The sequence below is a fragment of the Falco cherrug genome, chromosome 4 (genome assembly GCF_023634085.1).
Source record: "Falco cherrug isolate bFalChe1 chromosome 4, bFalChe1.pri, whole genome shotgun sequence".
In the NCBI taxonomy this organism is placed as follows: Eukaryota; Metazoa; Chordata; class Aves; order Falconiformes; family Falconidae; genus Falco; species Falco cherrug.
In genome coordinates, this window is record NC_073700.1 from 110090670 (window position 1) to 110102293 (window position 11624).

General features: G+C 46.4%; 1 long non-coding RNA gene across 1 annotated transcript in view; it reads left to right on the forward strand.

Annotated features, from left to right (window-relative positions):
- Positions 1-4744, forward strand: part of LOC114017701 (uncharacterized) — a 45603-nt gene extending 40859 nt beyond the window's left edge. Inside the window, exon 5 of the long non-coding RNA XR_003562909.2 lies at positions 269-4744. This is a non-coding gene — a long non-coding RNA (uncharacterized LOC114017701). The remainder of the gene's footprint in view (positions 1-268) is intronic.
- Positions 4745-11624: the final 6880 nt, after the last annotated feature.

The window sequence follows — 11624 nt, forward strand, 5'->3', positions numbered from 1 at the left end:
ATCTTATTGAATAAATTACACTTGAAAAGGCAGCAGCGTTTTTTTAATGTCCAAAGATTGATTCTCAGGACCAAACCTGCTTCTGTCTGCCCCATCCCGAGAGCTCTTCACAGCAGAGCTGAGTAAATAATTTGCAGTAGATAATTTACCTGCACAAAAGCTGCTTTTTTCACCTATGGAATGTCAGTGCCTTGATTGTGACTTTCTTTAATTTATTTGCAATTCAAATTTACTTGTCCAATTTATTATCTTTCTTCTTTCCTAACAGGTCAGATAGACTGTGAAGGGTCTGCTACAAGTATTTCAACCCGCCTGTTCAAAAGAGGGCTGAGTTCATCATGAGTAGTATCACAGAGGGTTGGGTTTTTTCCATCTGCAGGAACGCAGATTTTGTGATCAGGGGAAGAGCTTTGGGTTAATAATATAAATTTTATCTTGCTGGAGAGGTTTTCCTCAAAGCTTCAGCCCTGGAAAAGCAGTTGTACCACCATTTCTCTATGTGAAGAGCTGAAATGAAATCTTCTTTTCGTTACATTCACTTGAAATAATGGCACCTGCATCCCCAGGCCAGGTTGCCAGTGGCACAGTAAAAACCTCGTTCGCTTGCCTGTTTGCCCAGGCTGTAGAAAAAATTCCTGAGGAACTGGGACCCCTCTTGTGTTAAGCAGTGTCCCTTTTAAATGTGCTAATTGCAAAGCACAGAATGAAGAGAAATGGTCACAGCAGTGGTGGATGGAGAATTTTTGTCCCTCATTAGGCAAGTTTAAGCTCGAGGCTCTGGTAGAGCTTTGTCATCTCAGCCCAGCACTTCTGCTATATGGCAGTATTCGAGCGTGCAAGCTTCAAATGGGCTTTCCATGGGTGTTCATGTGAGCCAGGCTCCATCGTTCTAATGTCTGCAGAAGGCAAACAGAAAAGAGCTGGGAAAGCTGGGCAAAGGGAATCCATTTTCAAACCACCAGCAACACTAGTCTTAATGGAACTTAATGGATTCCCTGTTTCGGCCCCAGTATGGCAGAGATGATTAAAAAAAAAACCCCAAACCCAGAAAAAAGTCAGCATCAGCTAGCCAGGTTTTAATGGGACACCAGCTGTTAATGGGTGTTTACTACTGTTCATGCTGCTCCTTCTTCCTTCAACTTACATAGTCAGGTATAACCAGTGAATATGTTCCTGTTAATGTGAGTAGAGGACGGGTTTTTAGAGCAAGACTTCTCAGTTAAAACGGGCTTTAAATAGACAGCTACACAACCTTTTTGAGAAATTACTGCCTCACATAGCGTTTCTGGAATTTTTTGACTGTAATACCCAGTAAAAATTAGGCAAAACTTGGGAAGCTTGGTTACTGTTTTCATTTATCTTGTTTGCTAGTGTGGGTGTATGAGGGGTGAGGTGTATGTGCACAGTTTGATTTTCTATTTGAAATCCTAGCGGTTTCACAGCCATTTTCCCATGCTTGTGGGCTCTGCCCCAGGGGCTGATAATACTCTGCTGGAGGGTCAGATGCACCCAGCTGTGGACAGGCAGAGATAAAAGCTGCACGTGGCCCAAGAATCAGATCCAGTTTTGTCTGAAATCCCAAATGAAGGGCTCATTCCTCTCAGGCTGACAACAGTGCTTGCCACTCCAGTGGCAGTTGCCTCTGAAATGCACAGGAATTTTTTCCTCTTCTTTTGCCCTTCATTTTTGCAGGCCTTTACATGTCTCAGTCATGACCTTAGGTGAGACAAAAGCATCAAATTAACACGAGAGCCATGCTTCTGAAAGACAGGGCAGAGCCCCAGCAGAAGCCGCATCTCATGACAACTCAAGCCTGCCCTGTGCAACAGTATTGCTGAATGAGCATCCTCACCCACCACGGTCCTGCCAGGCTGCCATGGGGCAGCACAGACTCAGTTGCATTGCATTAAGGGCAAGGACGTGAAATATTCATGTGCCCACACACCAGACCCAGAAGTCCACAGGGTCCCAGTTGTGGACTCTCACCTCCCTGAGACCTCAGCAGCGAGGCTCCTCCATGAGCCATCTCTTCCCGACATGAAGCAGGACCGACTGCCTCTGGCCGGCTGAGTGACAGCCGAGAGGCTTTTAATGAGCATCTCTGCCCCTTGGCAGCGCTCGCTGAAGGAGACGGCAGCTGGGAGGGAGAGCTGCAGTATCGGGCTGAATTACCCTGAATTATTCTTTGCATGCCTAAAAAGACATAACCATTATTTAGAAAAGTTCAAAAACCAACAATGCATCCAGCACATAAAAGGCAGAGGGGAAAAGAACCCCACAGCATGAACCTATATTTTAAAATAAATTTCATTTATCCTAATTGCCCCTTTTCTGAACCACTAACAGAAGAAACCTTCATGATAAAAGCTGAGGAGGGACGGGAAGAAACCAAGGCCCTGTGGATAATTCAGGAGTGATATGCCGTGCATAAGAAGTGGTACTGAAAAATGCATGAGAGCCGTTTTGTTAAAAAAATGGACTGTGGAAATGCTGGCTTCCTTGGAAGAATCAAGAGCAATAAATAAAAAGAAGAAAGACTGCAGGAAGCCTGAAACTTAGAGCAGAAAGCTTGCAAAACCCTGTCTGGGTTGGAAAAGAGGAGGCACTGCAAGTTTTCAGAGAGAAGCAGACGAGATCTGGGGATGCATTTGATGAAGGCCCCAAGTTTTGCAGATGGTCAAGGTCAGGGCACAGAAGGAGGCTGTAGCCACCAACACAAATGAGGATTTTTGCTCTGGGGGAGAAAGGCAAAAAACCCAGTCAGGTCTAGAAAAGCTGTAGCAGGAAGGAGTGCCACAGCCGGCTCCTCTTTCTCCCGCTGCCCGGTCCCAAGCTGCTCAAAGGGGAATGATGACTGGAAGTCAACGCGCAGCAGCGGGGAATAAAGACGTACTGCTGAAGCACAGCCTGCCCGAGATGAGTGTGACATTGGTTTTGTGTGACTGTCATACTCAGACTGGTGTCCAGGAGCTGGAGTATTGTACCAATGACATGGCAGTGGATTGCATTTCCTCAATGGCAAAGGCGAGCTGGGGAGACCAGGGGTGAGTGGGCTTGGTGTCAGCTCGAGTGAGCAGCGGGTGCTCCCCGATATAAGAAGTGCCAGCCTTCGCTCCTTGTTTAATTGTTAACCACAAAACATACAGCTCTTGCAACACACCGGGTGACCAAATAGATGCAGGGGTTACACCTGAAATTCAGAGAACACAAGGATTCAGCCAGGGAGGAAAAAAAATATTCATTTGCAGCTACATCTATAAAACAAGATTGAGGATGTCATTAGGCATCGGGCACTGCCCGTCTGGTGAAGTGGTTCCTGAGCCTGTAGGTAGGCTGCAAGGAAAGTGAGCTGGGTAATTGCCTTTCCCGGGGCATCAAACACAGGGATGGGGTGGGGGGAGGGGGCAAAATAGTGATGAAAATGTAGTGCCGCACTGCCTGCCCGATTATTTAGCAGGTGCATGTGTGAGTGTGTCTCTGTGCACACCTTTAATGAGCCTAGAAATCAAACGACTTCTGCAGAGTCTCTCATGATCTTTAAAGGACCCCTCTGTGGTGCATTTTAGTGGCAGGTTTATAAAACCCCCATGGAAAAGCTCATCACTGATGCCACTTCCCAGGCTTGGGAGGCAAAGCATCCCCGAGCAGGAGGGATCCAGGAACCCCGGGGAGCCCCCAGCGTGTCTCTCTGCCCTCCTTCTAGTGGCCACCAGCACAAGAAACACAATTAGGGTCCAAGTCAGCCCAGCTGATGCCCAGCTGTCAGCCCCTGATGGAAATCCTGGAGGCAGGGGGCAAGGGTCTCAGCTGGGTAGGAGCAGTGCATTAAACCCACCGGGCTCGTGCAGGCTCCAGAGCCCCACCGACCGCTCCAGCTCTAAGCTGGGGGGAAGCAGGGGCTTTGCACCCAGATAAAAGAGGCCCTCTTTGTCATGCTCATCCAGCAAAGCAAGATGCTCATTAAATTATTTTCTTATTTTAAGTGCCTGGCTTGGGAAAACAAGAGAAAAACCAGGCAGAATTTCACAGCCCTGGCCAAAGACTTTCTCTTTTCTTATCACTTTCGCCCTGAAGGATCCGCTATGCACTGGCAGTCCCAAAGGTGTTACCATGTTCTTAAAATGTTTTCAGTATAATTTGACCTGGTCAGTGTACAATAAAGCCAAAGCACGATCTGACAAGCACAGGACTGACACTTACATGTTGGTCATATCTTCCTTCCCCACAGAGATGTGCCTAGGAAGAAGGAAAAGCCTTTATAAAGCCCCTGAAACTGGCTAAAATTAAAAAAGGCTGAAAATGGGAATTTCTGGGGAAAAATTAACACTCTGAATTTTTTATTTTAAGTGAATTCAGGAGGAGAACCACACCTTCTGCTTGTATTTCTTTGAATTATAGAAAGGAAATGCCACACAAAATTGTTTTGTTTTCTTCAAAGCTGTTGATAACTTAGGTGTTGATGACTTACGCGTTTCATGTTGCCATGTCAGGAGGAAAGGCTGGGTCTTCAAAATATTAAAATAATTTTTTTTGCATAAAAATGAATGAGTTCTTTGTTCCTTTCACTTTGAGATGCTCTGTGGAGAGTGTATGCTCAGCAAGTCTAAAAACTTTCAGGATAACCTGTCACAGCCTCTAGGAACAGACTAAATAAGTGTTAACCAAAGCATGAAATATGAAACACAACAACACAAGACAGAATGAATTGAAACTCTGCTCTGATTTCAAATCACGCATAAGCAGATTTCCTTGCAATAAGCACAATGACTGATTTTTTTTTCTTTTCCCTTGTGTTTCGTTTGTGTTATTGTTTTGCAAGGGGGTGCGGGATGGAGGGGGGAAGGAGAGGGAAGTGGCATCTCAAAATATTCAGCCTGTTCCAAATTAAATTATTTCTGTTATTCTAAGCTGTGACCCATAAAAAAATGAGTGGGGAAAACTGTTCAGAAAATGGGTATCTTTGAAATGTGTGCTTTCCACTGCTCTTTCTACGGCTAATGTTGTCTGGTCAGAAGGTACTAATAGCCCTCCGTGGACAGCTTTGAAGATGAAGGAGTTAAAAGTCAGTGGTTGAGTTCAGGACCAGTTTCCAGTAAGTATTACCCATCCCTAAATAAACAACTTGGTAAAATATGAAGTCTTCTAGAGCCTTTTGAAAAAGGAGATAGCCCTTAGCAGCTGTATTGATGACTTCCATGGACATTGGCAGATTGTACATGTTTTCCAAATTTCCTCCAACGAGGATATTTTTGACAATAAAGAGCCTTGGTGAGTGATTAGCCAGTGAGGTTCTTGCGGCTGCTGCTTTACAGGTTTCAGTAAATCTCGCACCTCAGAACACATTTCAGTCCCGGTTAGGTCCTGCCTGCTAGCAGTTGTTGTGTCGCACTGGTGTCTTGCTGGGGAAATGTCAGCAGAAAGCATATGATACTGGTTTGGTAGCAAGTGCAGTTACTCCCGTAGCCCGCGCATTACTTTCAGTGCTGAGTGGACCCTCGGACAGCTCCAAGGTGGCAATTCACGGTTTATTTTTAGAGTGCACATTAATATCACCCCAATGCAGAGACCCAGTGCCTTTGTGGAGCTCTGCAGTCCTTTGCTGGTGAACCAGCTGTCAGTGCACACAGGGTATGGCTGAGATTTGGAGATTCAGTTCATGCTTGTGTGAATTCAAGCAGCTTCCAGTGCTATGGAAAGCAGAGATGCCTTCCACTGTCCTTCCTGCCTTCCCCGTACAAACGCTCCAAAAATCCCATCACTTTTAGTGACAGACCTCACTGCAACATAGTTGCAACTGAAAAAAAAAAAAAGAAATCACAGATGCACACTCTGCCTTGCAGCTTCAGCTGGGAGAAATGAGAGTCGCAAGCTCTGGAAATAAATCTGTCTCTCGCTCAGCACCAGATAACCGACAAGTGTTCGTCCATCTGCCGTAAGCAGTCAAACTGTGAGTTCGTTGCTGTGATATTACGGTAGCGTAATTGACTGAGGCTTTTTGGACCGTGCCCCATGCCCACGTGCTGGCTTTCCTGCAGCAGCATTGGGGGGCGAGGGCCAAGGGGCAGAGGCGCTCCTCGAGACTGGGCTGATGAAGCTGGGCGGCAGCGGCGTGAACGGATGGCTGGAGCAGAGGCACTGCCCGACCGCGTTAGCGCTTTCTGCCAGCAGCAATGACGGAGAAAGCTCTCTGCAGCTGCCCCTCAAATCCCTGTGTCGCATAGTCAAAACTCTTTCTGCTTCATGGCTCATCTGTAGTCACTTGTATCAGTTACCGGCCCCGGCACTGAAATTCTGCCTTAGCATGTGGGTATCAATCCCTTTTGTCATCACTTTCCTCCTGGTGTCCTTAAATGGACATGGGATGCAGGTGATGGCAATGCATTCCCTGCAACATCCCCAGCAGCTCGGCTGTGTGACCCACGCGCTGGCAGGGCCCACAGCTGTGGTGGTGAACGTCCTTTCCCTTGGCTCAGCTGGTCATGATACTCACAGACAAAGTTGCCTCGCTCCCTGAGGCTTCCCGAAAACTTTGCTGCTGGTGGAGAAGGGGGAATGCTCTTGTGCCGCATCCTGGCATCACTCAGTATCAGCACCACTGCGTTTGCCAGATTGGGGCAGCCCTACAAATCCTGACTGAAGGTCTCAGGGCCAGCTTGCCAGCTCAAGGGTGAAGGAGCATGATGATGGGGAGGAGATGAAAACTATGTCATCTCCATCGCAGACACTGAAGAAAGAAAGTAGGGAAGATTATACAGAAGTTGTAGCTCATTAAAGAAAAACATGCTGAGATGTTTTTATGTTGCTGTTACTTATAAAAGAGCCAGTTAAAACAGCTTATTATGGTAATTACAGCAATGTAAAGAGAGACCTAGGAAAGATTACAGCACTTTAGTACACCATCATCATGGCTTAAGTGAAACATATTTAGTACTCAAGGCATCTCCCACACGCCTGGGCAGGGGATAAAAAGAGCAGAAGAATCCTGCATGAGCTGCTCAGGTGGCTGCAGCATCCCCGGGTCGGCAGAAAAGCTTTTGGTGACCGCTCGTCATGGCCAGAGGAGGCTGGGATGTGGGGCTGCCACTGCCCGGTAGCCATGCAGGAGCCAGGGTGACAGGAGAGAAGGGGCAGAGACAGTCTGTGGGGGACATGGGGCCCAGGCAGGTCATTGTGTGGTGGGCAGGCAGGTTAAAGATCTCTCCTTCACCACCTCCATCACTCTGTCTGATTTAGAGATCATGAATCAAGAAAGAGGCCGTGAGGACTCATCTCTGACACATGGCCTGGTGCCTCTGATAAATCCCCCACTTACACCTCCAGCTTCCAGCAGCCAGGATGAACTGGACCATAGAATTTAATGACCCTGGTGGGATTTGTCTTCCCTCAATTTATCCAATCCCTTTCTGATATAGAATTTATGCTTTCACCCCTGGAGGTGGTGTCACTTTAGACTGTGTACTCCTCTGCACCCAGATTTATGCCAGCTTCTAGTTAAAAACTCCCCTTTAACCCTTTGCGCTGTAAGTGCCAACTATGTGGTAGCATCTGATTTTTGTAAAGGCCATCTTTTCCAGATAGCATCCTGCAAGAACTTCCCAAATTCTTAAAAAAAAACCAATCTCCTCTCTTAGCTCCTCACAGGTATCTGCATTTCTGCATGGCGCTGTGCAGGGAGCAGCTCAGAGTGTATTACCGTGAAGTCTGCAGCCTTTTTATTTACTAACACTCCCCCACTTCCAAAAACACTCTCAAAACAGCGATCTAGATGCTTCATGAGGACTGACATCTACACCACCATCGTGGGCATGATGGTGAAACCCTCGCTGCTATCACAAACCTGGTTTGGCAGCGCTGGGCTCAGGAGACAGCTCGTTCCTGGGGTATGTGGGTTGGCTGCAGTGCACGTAGCTTAGATTCCACTTACACAAGGTCATGGGGATTTTGTCAGTGATGCTCAGCGCTGTACTCTCAAACCCACTCCTCAGCTGGGTTTTCACCTGAATATCGCTTCACTAACAGCCTTTTTGCTTTTCTTTGAATTATTTCTTCATTCACATTTTTCCGAGGAGCCAGGGCTGGAGAAGCCTGCAGTCATCTACTCTCCCACAGCTAAACTAGTGCTGCAGCCAAATTCTCCTCGCTTGGAACGGCTCCCATAGTCCCAGGGGCACCCAGTTCAGCATAAACCGTAAGTAAGTTGATGCAGATCATGTCTTCTCACAAAGAAATAACACGCAGATTTGGATTCACATAACCTGATGCCAGTCTCCTAAAAGGACGCATGGCATCAAACAAAGCATTAGCCTGGATTGTCAGCTTACAGCAATTGAAGGTATGCGAGAAGTCAGGCCAGCCAACAGCATCCATTCCACCCCTTAGCAAATATCCAGATGGTGCTTGCCATGCTGAGAGTGGTGTCCTTTCTAACCTCAGAGGCGTCATGTGGAGCTCTTCCTCAGTTGCACTGGCTGTAAAGGTGGCCCTGGAGAAGCTTAGAAAAAGACAGGAATGCACTTTCCTTTTTTAATTCAGTTTAGGGCATTTAGAAAGGGCACTTGGTGACATTTTTAGGAGCATTGACACAGGGCTGACAATGGTTTTGCAAACAAATGCATGCGAGAACATGATGATCTGAGTTTCTGTGCTCAACACAGGCATCCACCAGCTGCTCACTTCACATCTCATTAAAAAGTGGGGACGGTGTAGTCTGCAAATGCAAAACAAATAGTTAAACCATACTTTAACTTACTTAAGGCTTTCTGCTGAGCATGTCCTTACTGCCACTTAGCAGAAGCTACTGCATGCCACTCTGAAAAACCACCACGACCGTGCTCCAGACCTGGCCCTCACTGGCCTCTGGTGGCTTTCCTACCTGCAGTAGGATGTACGGGTGACATTGCTGCGTAGGAAACACAGACATTTGTGAGACCTGGCACAAAAGCAGATGAGTGTAGCATTCCCTCCAGGTGACAGAAGTGACTGACCCTGGGGGACCGTGTATGGAACCCCTACAGCAGCCGGGTGCGGGCAGGAATGCCAGCCCCTGGCAGCGAGCACCCAACGCAGACGTGATTGACATCTATGATTGACATCCATGATTGACATCCATGCCATGGGTGCCTGTGCCTTCAGACAGGGGTGCCCCTGTGCTGCGGCTGGTGACACTGAGCTGCATGATGGCAGATACGTGGCCATCAGCTGAGCGCCTTGATCGCGAACAAGCCTGACCCACAGCAGCCCCAGAGAGCTTAGGGTTCTTCTTCTGCAGCCGAGCAGATGCACTGACCCTCCACAGCCAAGGCTGGCTCTGGAAGCTGCTCTCTTTTACAGGGGCAATTAAACCCCTCATGTGCAGCCTTGACATTAAAGCATATTTAAATTTAAAAGCAATGTTTAGTAATACAGCTGGGATTTTTTTACCAGTTTATTTGGATGCCAGAGTTGAGCAGAGACCTCAGGGCTGGCTGATTCATGCCTGTTTCATTTTTCCATTCAATCCATTTTCTCTGAAAAGGAGACATAAGCAGTGAAGCCAATATAGTTTTATTGGATCCAATGCACTGCCACTAAAACAAATATATGTACACTCAGGCCACTACACTTTTATTAAAACAAATAGAATTTAATTCAAACCAGTATTCAATAGCTACAGTTTTTTGGTTTTTTGGTTTTTTTTGAAGAGATGAAATTAAATCCTACCAATACTTTCGCTCAATATGTTTTCACAATCAAATTCATTTGACCTAGGCAATATATACATTTATCATAGGTAACACATTTTTATTAAAAAGAAATTTACAGAAACCAGGTTTCTTTTGAGCGTACAGACAGAAGCCCTAACCCATTGTGAGATTAGACTAGAAGGACAGGTGGGAGAGTCCTGACTGTTAATTTTTATGCTGGTAAAAGACACTTCTACTTAGGATTTTTTTTAAACTACCAGACTTGGTGTGATGAATGTCTTCTCAGAAACAAGGCTTTTAGAAGTCAGTATCTTTCTAGATAAAACATGCTTTGTACAGAGCAGCAGTGGAAACAAGTACAGCGCTCAATACAAAGAAATGCAGCCATCAAAGGATTGCAGCAAATCCAAAACAAGAGCAAGGGAACTAGGGCTTGTTCTTGAATCAAGGTGTCGTAACAGGAGACTGTATTTAAAAGAACCAGCCTGTGGTACCAGAAATCTGAAAAAGAAACAGAAAAAAAGCTCAATAGAGAAATGAAACTGAGCCACCATTTTCAATAGTGATATTCTGTTCACTACGTTTCCACACCTGTGTTTGTAAATGAGATTTTTACAGATGCCAAGGGGAAGTGTATTTCCTTTTTTCCCTAAGTGCTTCTGCAAATCAAACCTAGGTCTCTATGTGTGTCTAATAAAAACCAGCTTTACAAAACCCTTGGTTTGTGCTTCCAAAACCTTTTCAGCTCTTCATTCACTGCAATCCATCCTTTGATCTGGAGAGGTTATCATCTTCCCTGGTATTGTCTCTCTCTCTCTTTCCACTTCAGTTTCTTAGAGAACAATGCAGAACTTCAGGAAAAGTGCATGTAAAACCGTTCACCTTTTTTGCAAAAGAGGGACTGGTCCTGCTTTGCAAGCCAAACTGTTTTGTCCCCCCCCAAAAGAAAAACACTCTGGGGAGATTGTTGAGATGTACCGTACCCGAGTGACAGTGGAGCACACGTTTCGGTCCAAATCAGGAGAACATGAGCACTGAATTCCCATGGGTTCATCTGAATTTCTTCCCTCTGTTGTTAGTAAAGTTTGGGAAGAAAAAAGAAAATGATTTCATAATCTTGTATGGAAAGTAGCTGTAGCAGACAGTAATGGCCTCCTCTGAGCTCACAGCAGTAACAGGACTGAGGATGCCAGCACTGTGACCGTGGTGCCTTGGCTGCGTTCAGACCTGCCACAGCTGGGAACAGGGCACATCCATGGCTACTGAAGCATGATTTTGGTTGCTGCTTGAGCACCCCCAAGGCTGACAGAAGATGTTGGGTTTATGAATGTCTTGGTGGGGTCGGTGTCAGATGAAAGTGCATATAAATATAAAGTGGTGCAGGGAGGTTTAGTGAGGGGGGTGTCTGCTGTATTTCCCCCTGCATCCTAAAAGGCACTGCGTTGTGTTGACCTTCCCTCCTGAATCAAGGGCTCTCTCTGGAGTGTCAGTCAGGAAAGCATCATTAGATAGCGGCGATAGGGGAGCACTATCCCCTCCATATGGGCTGAACAGCTGCCTTTGCAGACTTCCCAGACGGGGGAGCAAAGGATTAAGTTCAAGACCCATATCCAGACATCCTCCCCCACATTGTGCTGAGGGGCAGCATGGTGCAGGTGATAAAATGCTTCCACTATTTCCAATCCACTTTGTCAGAGACCGGCTACCGCTCCTTTGCCTCATTCCCAGTGACGACATTTCCAGTCAACAGCTCAGCAGCTGCGTCTGCCTGTCAGGCTTCTCCTCCCTGCCAGCCTGGTGCAGAGAGAGGAAAAAAAACTCGACCCTTCTCTGAACAATTTTAATTAATACTGACATTTATCAAGCTGCAGAGGAAGCAACTGCTGCTTGTTGCTTGGGTTTGCATGAAAACAGTAGAAATAAATGGAACTGTCATAAAGT